This window comes from Rhincodon typus, chromosome 33 (assembly GCF_021869965.1).
Source record: "Rhincodon typus isolate 14 chromosome 33, sRhiTyp1.1, whole genome shotgun sequence".
NCBI classification, from domain to species: domain Eukaryota; kingdom Metazoa; phylum Chordata; class Chondrichthyes; order Orectolobiformes; family Rhincodontidae; genus Rhincodon; species Rhincodon typus.
Window position 1 is genome coordinate 14,847,000 of NC_063364.1, and position 9,683 is coordinate 14,856,682.

Sequence of the window (9,683 nt, forward strand, 5' to 3'; positions counted from 1 at the left end):
AGGAAGGACGGACAGGTTAGGGAGGTGGGGACGAGCTGGGCTGGTTTTGGGACCCGGTCGGGGGAGGGGAGATTTTGAAGCTTGTGAAGTCCACATTGACACCATTGGGCTGCAGGGTTCCCAAGTGAAATATGAGGTGCTGTTCCTGCAACCTTCGGGTGGCATCGTTGTGGCACTGGAGGATGCCCAGGATGGATATGTCATCCAAGGAGTGGGAGGGGGAGTTGAAATGGTTCGCGACTGGGAGGTGCAGTCGTTTGTCGCGAACCGAGTGTAGGTGTTCCACAAAGCGGTCTCCAAGCCTCCGCTTGGTTTCTCCGATGTAGAAGGGGCCACATTGGGAACAGCAGATACAGTATACCACATTAGCAGATGTACAGGTGAACATCTGTTTGATGTGGAAGGTCTCTCTGGGGCCTGGGATGGGGGTGAGGGGGGAGGTGTAGGGGCAGGTGTAGCACTTCCTGTGGTTGCAGGGAAAAGTGCCGGGGGTGGTGGGGCTGGAGGGGAGTGTGGAGCGGACAAGGGAGTCACGGAGAGAGTGGTCCCTCCGGAAGGCAGATAAGGGTGGGGAGGGAAAAATGTCTTTGGAAGTGGGGTCAGATTGCAGATGGCGGAAGTGCCGGAGGATGATGCGTTGGATTCGGAGGTTGGTGGGGTGGTACGTGAGGCTGAGGGGGATTCTGTTTTGGTTGTTACTGCGGGGAGGGGGTGTGAGAGATGAGTTGCGGGAAATGCAAGAGACACGGTCGAGGGCGTTTTCGACCACTGTGGAGGGGAAGTCGTGGTCCTTGAAAAATGAGGATGTCCGGGAGTGGAATGCCTCATCTCGGGAGCAGATGTGGCAGAGGCGAAGGAATTGGGAATAGGGGATGGCATTTTTGCAGGAAGGTGGGTGAAAGGAGGTGTATTCTAGGTAGCTGTGGGAGTCAGTAGGCTTGAAATGGATATCGGTTTCCAGGTGGTTGCCAGAGATGGAAACAGAGAAGTCCAGGAAGGAGAGAGAGGTGTCGGAGATGGTCCAGGTGAACTTAAGGTTGGGGTGGAAGGTATTAGTGAAGTGGATGAACTGTTCGAGCTCCTCGTGGGAGCACGAGGCCGTGTCAATACAGTCATCGATGTAACGGAGGAAGAGGTGGGGGATAGTGCTAGTGTAGCTTTGGAAGAGGGATTGTTCCACGTATCCTACAAAGAGGCAGGCATAGCTTGGGCCCATGCAGGAAGTGGGAGGAATTAAAGGAGAAGTTGTTAAGGGTGAGGACGAGTTCAGCTAAGCGGATAAGGGTGTCAGTGGAGGGGGACTGTTCGGGCCTGCGGGACCGGAAGAAGCGGAGGGCCTTTAGGCCATCTGCATGGGGAATGTAAGTGAATAGGGACTGGACATCCATGGTAAAGATGAGGTATTGGGGACCAGGGAATCGGAAGTTTTGGAGGAGGTGGAGGGCATGGGTGGTGTCACGGACATAGGTGGGGAGTTCCTGGACCAAGGGGGAGAAAATGGAGTCGAGATAAGTGGAGATAAGTTAGGTGTGCCAGGAGCAGGTGGAGACAAAGAGTCGACCAGGGCAATCAGGTTTGTGGATTTTGGGAAGGAGATAGAAACAGGTGGTGCAGGGTTGGGGAACGATGAGGTTAGAGGCTGTGGGTGAGAGGTCACCTGAAGTGATAAGGTTGTGGATGGTTTGGGAGATGATGCTTTGGTGCTCGGGGGTGGTGTCATGATCAAGGGGGCGGTAGGAGGAGGTGTCAGAGAGTTGGTGTCTGGCCTCGGCGATATAGAGGTCAGTGCGCCATACTACAACTGCGCCTCCCTTTTCCGTGGGTTTTATGGTGAGGTTGGGGTTGGAGCGGAGGGCTGCATGTTCTGTGGGGGAGAGGTTAGAGTGGGTGAGAGGGGTGGAGAGGTTGAGGCGATTGATATCTCAACGGCAGTTGGAGATGAAGAGGTTGAGGGAGGGTAGGAGGCCTTGGGGTGGTGTCCAGGAGGAGGAGGTGTGTTGGAGGCGGGAGAAGGGGTCAGTAGAGGGAGGGTTAGGCTCACAGTTGAAGAAGTAAGGGCGGAGGTGGAGGCGGCGGAAAAACTGTACAACATCCAAGCGTTAGCGGTATTCGTTGATGTTCGGGTGGAGGGGGATAAAGGTGATCCCTTTACTGAGGACTTTAAAATATTGTTTTTGTGAAAAATTTCCTAGCAGAGGTTAAGTTGTTGCCCATCCAGAAATTGCATTTATGTGGAACCTAGTTGATTTAATCCAGCTTGTTGGTGGGTAGAAAATGAAGACGTTTGCAGATTCTTGTACTGAGATTTTTTTGTGGAACGAGGTCTTGTAATTTTTCAAGATTGTTTACTTTTTTACATTGACCTCTTAAGAATGTCTGTACTGACTTCCACTTTATCCTCATATTTGATTGCTAAAGAGTTGAGAGAAAACTAATGATGTAAATCAGATTTGCATCCCTGATTGTATATGCTGGATACTGAAATTAGATTAGCCTTTGATTAAACTTTAACTACACTTGGAATTTAAATATTTAACTTGTCCTTGTACTAATTTTAACTTTTCAACAAAAATGACTTTGTTACTGTACTAGATGAGAAAATACATCATTCTACAATGGGTTTTGGGGTAAATGTGCAGTATATTTATGGTTTTAAACAGGTGTGATGTGAGGCCTCTGTTACATTTCCTGATTGTGTTCAAAAATCCAACTTGTTTTCATCGCTGCTCTTGCCTCCTGATTACAGGCAAGGGATGATATTTTACTTTGGGTGATGTTAATATAACTCCTTTAAAATGTCATTGGTGACTGCTGCCAAACATTTTTGGGTGGATTTTCCTTGAGCCAGTTATATTTTCCCTAATTACAGAGCAGCTATGTCAAAACTCTCATGCTTCCAAACCAGAAAGGTTGTAGGTGAAGTGCATCATTCGATATTTGAGCACAAAATCTCGGCTGATATTCCACCATATTACTGAGCGAGTGCTGCACTGTTGGAGTTGCTGCCTTTTAGATAAGGGGGCATATATCTCATCCTAGCATCTTAAATGGATGTAAAAGATTCCATGGCACTTTGCTGTGTGCAGTTTGGCTTTTGCTACATTACAACTTTACTTCAAAAATATGTAATTGGTTGCAAAGTACCCAGACTGCCATAAGGGGCTACATAGTGACAGGTTCTTCCAAATATCTCCTGTTTAGTTTTCAAGGAGAAAGTATAGTTTGTGGTTTGAATGGCTGCCAAAGATTCATCATTTTTCTTCAGTTCTGCAATTTAATTGTATTTGAAGAAAAGCTTCCATTTTGGACTGGTGGACTTAAAATATAAAATCCTTACAGAGTCTCAATATAACCTAGTCTTGGATGTCAGTTTTCACAGTTTTAGATCCTTAATGGTGCTGCGATTACAGTTTCTCCTGTGCAGTTTTCCACCTGAATAATTAAGGCGAACAATGTATTTGGACAATACACAGTACTTTTAAAAGTAAAATTATACTGGATTGATTGATACTCATTAAACTAGGAGTACTATACTTGAGATCATAATTTTAAATCTGTGATTAATAGGTTTTAGGTCAAGGATATGGAGTCAGTGTAGGTGGCTGGCATTATGTTAGAAATCAGTCATGAATGGTGGAAAGGCTCAGGGGATTATTCCTGTTTGTATGATCAGGAGATTCAGTCAGCAATTGATAGAAAAATATGTCCTGCCTTTGGAAAACGGTATGTTCAATTTTTTTTTTAATTTGCTTGCTAACTACAGTAGGTTTGCTGGGTGAGGTTTTATCCGACAGGTATTTCCCTAGTCTTCATGAAGGAATCTGAATAATTAGGAATTGTCTGCTTGAGTGCTGATTTTGCACCTTTAACTTTTAACCATTTACATAGTTAAAGTAATGACCAAGAATATTAAACTGCCTTTGGAATGTAGCAAGCGAGATTATTTGTACATATCCACTGCTAGTTTATTAGAAGACTGGTTTACAGACCCATACCATTATAATCAAAATATTTATGCAAGCATATTTGAGATTTGAAATCTGAGAGACTATGAATTGGAGTTCAGAAGAATGAGAGGTGACTGTATTAGGGTGCTGGCAGTATAGATTCAGAGAGGTTGTTTCCCATTGTTGGGGACTTTAGTAGCAGAGGGCATAATCTTGGAGTAAGGGGTTGCCCGTATTTTATTCTGTAGAGCCAACAAGCTCCCCAGGTTCATCAAGATAAGAGGCAGTTTGATTGTTCATATTCCAATGAGCTGAAGAAAATGTGAAATCTGAATGGTTGTTGAGAAAATATTACAACCCTAGGTCTTTGTTGCAGGATTCCTCTGGACACAAGAAATACAATGGTTCAATGACCCAGCTACCACTGTAATCGTTAGAGATGGAAAATAATTGTCAGTATCGCCCATGGCATGAGAACAAATAACAAAGTATTCCAATAAGAGGGATCAGATTTTTAATCATTCTTGTTTTCTCAACTTGATCAATGTTATGACTGTCCACACTTATCTGAGCATTGCCAAATCATTGTGCGGTGGGTATGCGTGGATAAAGTTGGAACATTTTATATTGGATTTATATGGGAAAATAATTTAATGTGTCATCTTGTTTTTAAATTATTCATTCATGGGATGCAGACATTACTAGTATGGCCAGCATTTAGTATTCTTTTCAAATTTCCCTGGAGAAGATGCTGGGGAGCCACCTTGATGATAAGTGAGTGGTTTATTAAGCCACGTTGGAAGGCAGTTAAGAATCAATTGCTTTGCCTGATGCAATCAGAGAAAATAAAATGTTGCTACTGATTTGGAGTCACTTGATATGGCATTAATGTTATCTGTGGACCTTTGAGTAATGTAAAACAATTCTCAGCTTGTAATGGCTTAAAGTAACTCATATTACTATTATATGAAACATGAGAACTGATCTTGCCATATAAATATAATGGCCACATGAGCAGGTCAGAGGCTAGAAATCCTGTAGTGAGTAGCTCACCACCTGGCTCCATTAATTATGTTTACCATCTACAACGTACAAGTCAGGAGTATGTTGAAATCCTCTCCACTTGCCTGGATCATTGCAGCTCCAACAACACTTCAGAAGCTTGACACTATCCAGCACAGAGCAGCTTACTTAATTGAAATCCCATCTGCCATCTTCAACATTCACCCTCTCCACCACTAACACAGTATCAGCAGTGGTACCAAATAAAAGCCGCACAGCAGAAGTTCACCAATAATCCTTAGCACCTTGTAAACACATCGCCACTGCCATCAAGAAGGAAAAGGACAGCAGATCCATAGGCACATGTAAAGTCTCCTCCAAGACACTCACCAGATTCCATAAACAAAATGTTTGGTCTACTAATATCCTTTAAGGAAGAAAACATTCTGTCCTTACCCAGTGTGGCCTATGTGTGACTCCAAATCAACAGCCAGGTGGTTAATTGTGCTCTGAAATGGCCTAGCAAGGTGTTGCATTGTCACCTTCTCAAGTGCAATTAGGAATGGGTGATTAATGCTGGTCTTACCACTGATGTCAGAATTCATCTTGTGAATGAGTAAACAAATATCAAAAGTGCCAGATCATGTTCTACAGCATTGTATCTGTATTGAGTATCATTTTCAGTGCAATAATAACACAAAACATATGCAGTGGGGATGACTATTTGTGTTCTTCATTTTTTTGTCTACTTTAGGTCTTGTTGAATTATTTGCCCAAAGGTGGATCTTATAGGAACGTCTGAGCTGGAATAGACCATTCAACCCATCAAGCCTGCTCTGCCAACTAAAATGATATGACTGATCAAACACTTTAATGCTTTTTACCCATATTATACTTATCATTGTTTTAAAGATACTCAAGAATGAATTTCCACAACTATCTGTGGTGGAAAATTCCAAGGCTTCATAACCCTCTGAGTCAAATGAAATTCTCATTCTTGTCCTAATGACATCCCCCTTATTTTTAAATTCTGTCCTTTGTTTCTCGACTCTCCAGCCAGTGGAAGTATTTTAACTGCGCCTACCCTGTCCATCCCTTTCAGTACTTTGTAGGTTTCAATGATATTTCCTTTTAACCTTCAAATCACTGGGGAATACAGTTTCAGAGATAGTAGGAACTGCAGATGCTGGAGAATCTGAGATAACAAGGTGTAGAGCTGGATGAACACAGCAGGCCAAGCAGCATCAGAGGAGCAGGAAAGCTGACGTTTCGGGTCTGGACCCTTCTTCAGAAATGGGGGAGGGGAAGGGGATTCTGAAATAAATAGGGAGAGAGGGGGAGGCGGATGGAAGATGGATAAAGGAGCAGATAGGTGGAGAGGAGACAGACAGGTCAAAGAGGTGGGGATGGAGCCAGTGAAGGTGAGTGTAGGTGGGGAGTTAGGGAGGGGATAGGTCAGTCCAGGGAGGACGGACAGATCAGGGAGGTGGGATGAGGCTGGTAGGTAGGAGGTGAGGGTGGGGCTTGAGGTGGGGGGAAGTGGATTGGTGGGAGGAAGGATGGACAGGTTAGGGAGGCGGGAATGAGATGGGCTGGTCTTGGAATGCGGTCGGGGGAGGGGAGATGGTGAAGCTTGTGAAGTCCACATTGATACCATTGGGCTGCAGGGTTCCCAAGTGAAATATGAGGTGCTGTTTCAGCAACCTTCGAGTGGCATCATTGTGGCACTGGAGGAGGCCCAGGATGGACATGTCGTTTAAGGAGTGGGAGGGGGAGTTGAAATGGTTTGCGACTGGGAGGTGCAGTCATTTGTCACGAACCGAGCGTAGGTGTTCCACAAAGCGGTCTCCAAGCCTCCGCTTGGTTTCTCCGATGTAGAGGAGGCCACATCGGGAACAGCGGATGCAGTATACCACATTAGCAGATGTGCAGGTGAATATCTGCTTGATGTGGAAGGTTTTCTTGGAGCCTGGGATGAGGGTGAGGGGGAGGTGTAGCACTTCCTGCGGTTTCAGGGAAAAGTGCCGGGGGTGGTGGGGCTGGAGGGGAGTGTGGAGCGGACAAGGGAGTCACGGAGAGAGTGGTCCCTCCGGAAAGCAGATAAGGATGGGGAGGGAAAAATGTCTTTGGTAGTGGGGTCAGATTGCAGATGGCGGAAGTGCCAGAGGATGATGCGTTGGATCCGGAGGTTGGTGGGGTGGTGCGTGAGGACAAGGGGGATTCTGTTTTCGTTGTTATTGCAGGGAGGGGGTGTGAGAGATGAGTTGCGGGAAATGTGGGAGACACGGTCGAGGGCGTTTTCGACCACTATGGAGGGGAAGTTGCGGTTCTTGAAAAACGAGGATGTCTGGGATGTCCGGGAGTGGAATGCCTCATCTCAGGAGCAGATGCGGCAGAGGCAGAGGCTTGAACAGTTCATCCACTTCACTAATACCTTCCACCCCAACCTTAAGTTCACCTGGACCATCTCTGACACCTCTCTCTCCTTCCTGGACCTCTCTGTTTCCATCTCTGGCAACCACCTAGAAACCAATATCCATTTCAAGCCTACCGACTCCCACAGTACCTAGAATACACCTCCTCTCACCCACCTTCCTGCAAAAATGCCATCCCCTATTCCCAAATCCTTCACCTCCGCCGCATCTACTCCCGAGATGAGGCATTCCACTCCCGGACATCCCAGATGTCCTCGTTTTTCAAGGACCGCAACTTCCCCTCCATAGTGCTTGAAAACGCCCTCGACGGTGTCTCTCGCATTTCCTGCAACTCATCCCTCACACTCCCTCCCCGCAATAACAACCAAAACAGAATCCCCCTCGTCCTCACGTACCACCCCACCAACCTCCGGATCCAATGCATCATCCTCTGGCACTTCTGCCATCTGCAATCTGACCCCACTTCCAAAGACATTTTTCCCTCCCCATCCTTATCTGCCTTCGAAAGGGACCAGTCTCTCTGTGACTCCCTTGTCTGCTCCACACTCCCCTCCAGCCCCACCACCCCCAGCACTTTTCCCTGCAACTGCAGGAAGTGCTACACCTGCCCCTACACCTCACCCTTGCCCCCATCCCAGACCCTAAGAAGACCTTCCACATCAAACAGATGTTCACCTGCACATCTGCTAATGTGGTATACTGTATCCGCTGTTCCCGTTGTGGCCTCCTCTACATTGGGGAAACCAAGCAGAGGCTTGGAGACCGCTTTGTGGAACACCTACGCTCGGTTCGTGACAAATGACTGCACTTCCCAGTCGTGAACCATTTCAACTCCCCCTCCCTCTCCTTGGACGACATGTCCATCCTGGGCCTCCTCCAGTGCCACAATGATGCCACCCGAAGGTTGCAGGAACAGCACCTCATATTTCACTTGGGAACCCTGCAGCCCAATGGTATCAATGTGGACTTCACAAGCTTCAAAATCTCCCCTTCCCCTACTGCATCCCAACACCAGCCCAGCTCGTCCCCGCCTCCCTAACCTGTCCGTCCTTCCTCCCACCAATCCACTTCCTCCCACCTCAAGACCCACCCCCACCTCCTACCACCAGCCTCATCCCATCTCCCTGACCTGTCCGTCCTCCCTGGACTGACCTACCCCCATCCTAACTCCCTGCCTCTTTGACCTGTCTGTCTCCTCTCCATCTATCTGCTCCTTTATCCATCTTCCATCTGCCTCCCCCTCTCTCTATTTATTTCAGAATCCCCTTCCCCTCCCCCATTTCTGAAGAAGGGTCTAGGCCCGAAACGTCAGCTTTCCTGCTCCTCTGATGCTGCTTGGCCTGCTGTGTTCATCCAGCTCTACGCCTTGTTATCTCCAACATTGGCAGTTCCTACTATCTATGTATTTACAATATTCCTGTTATCAACAAAGCTTACCAAGATGCATGGAAACAAATTGTTTCCCCTGACCAGGTCTTTTTTTTGGAGACCAAGTTGTTGTAAATGGTTACCCATAGTTTCATAATAATCCGTAAAAATGAAATGCCAGAGATTTCCCAATTCACATTCTCCCCATCACATGATGGTAGAGATTTAATGACTGATGCAACTTTGCGAAGGTTAACGATTAACCTTTTGACAAATAATCACCTTTTTGCCTTACTTTCAGAAAGTTCATTTGAATTTATAGTGGACAAATTAAATCAACAGCGGGTTAAAAAGTAATGATCATCTTTACATTCTGAACATATATAAATTCTTCACAATTAATTACATATTATGTGTAGTCACTGTTGTTAGATTTGTGAAAGCGGCTTGTCACAGTCTATTTGTGCACGTCAGTAACCCATAAACAAGTACATTAAATAAATGGCCAGATAATCTGTTCTGATTGTGTTTATTGACTGGTAAATTAGTACCAAAAATGCCCCATGAAACCTTTTAAGTCCATTTGAACGGTGCGGCCTCCATTTAATCCACTTACTAATAAGAACTCCTCCATCTGTGAAAATGTTGTAAAATCTCATCTGACGCTGCTGCCTTAGTGCTAAACTAACATATTAGGCTAAATTATTTCCTCAATCTGGAGAATGACTCAAAACCACAACCTGAATGACTCAGATGGGAGTGCTGCCACAAAACTGAAAATCCCATCTGGGAGAAGTAGAAGGAGCAAATGTACCTATTTATTTTAAGAACGTTTAACTTCTTGCCTTTGGACTGTGTCTCTGTAATCTGTAATAATAAATTGCAGAATCCAGCAGCAGTGCCAGTAACAGATTTCCACTGAAGGCATTGC